Genomic DNA, 1253 nt, shown 5'->3' with positions numbered 1-1253 from the left:
AGAAAATATTTTTTTGCTTTGTTTTAAAGGTAAACTACATCATGAATTTATACTGATACTTCCAATTCATATCTAGGACTATCAAGTTTCTACTTAACCTCATTTATCTTACATCTGTATGTTCTTTTAACTATGTTAAAAATCTTGCTTCTCAATGGTACCAACATAATTACTCATTTGACATACACACAACAGTATCAGAATATCAATTCCAATATTATCACCAACAAAATAATTGCTGAGAAAAAATATATGTATATATGTATCTATGTATCTTTGCATTTATTTTTGTCCTTAAGATATATTCTACTGGGGATATACAGTCAAATTACTTGTTTTAAAGTCACTTAGAATAGTTTCTCTTTGTTGGCTATACCACGAACTGGATACATAGTTAAATTCATTTGTTTCATTTTTCCTTTGTTTTTTAGGGACATTATAATTGAAATTTTATTTTATGACTATGTAAAATATTTACTGGTTCCAGAGTCAAATCTATAAAGAAACAATATATTCAAAGAAATCTAGCTTCTATCCCCACCTCTTCAACACCATTCCCTCACTCTGATTATAGGTGAGCATTTAAAAACATGTACAGTTTATCTTTCCATTTTGTTTAAATGTAAGCATACCTGTGTACATATGAATCCATAAGAAAATGGTAACAGATGTACATGTTGTCTTCACTTTGCTGTTTGTCACTGAATATCTCAGAGATTCCTCCAGATCAATATATAGACATATCTTTCATTCCTTCCTGCAACTACATAATTTTTTATTAGTTTATTCAACCAGTACCTTACTGATGGACATTTGGGTTGATTTTGGTCTTTGGCTTTATAAATCGTGTTAAGACAGAGAGTTTATGTTGGCAGAGCCTTAGGGGAGGAGTCAGGGATTGAGAGTGCCTAGGCATTAGGGTTCATCCCACATGGTCAGGGGTTCACCCTGCATGTCCCAGAATGGGATTCCCATTCTACTGGAACCGTAGCCACAGGTGAATCCTGGTTGTTGGATACTTGGGAGCAAGAGGTCCTTAAATTTTGTTTTTTATGAATGTTAGCATGAGCTGGGCGTTCTTGGTGGTTTTGACAGGCAATCATCCTGAAACGCAGGTGGAAGAGAAGAGAATATGGTGCTAGACAATGATCAACCCACGAAAAATGCACTTCAACTCTCAGATGCCTACTTTTCCCTTGGGAAAGTTTAATCCAGGGTACTCTACCTTCTTGTGTTTATCACGTCAGAGCTAT

Source organism: Propithecus coquereli, unplaced genomic scaffold (genome assembly GCF_000956105.1).
Source record: "Propithecus coquereli isolate 6110/MARCELLA unplaced genomic scaffold, Pcoq_1.0 Scaffold5, whole genome shotgun sequence".
Taxonomy (NCBI): domain Eukaryota; kingdom Metazoa; phylum Chordata; class Mammalia; order Primates; family Indriidae; genus Propithecus; species Propithecus coquereli.
The sequence above is the reverse complement of the archived record's forward strand: the minus strand, read 5'-3'. Positions refer to the sequence as shown.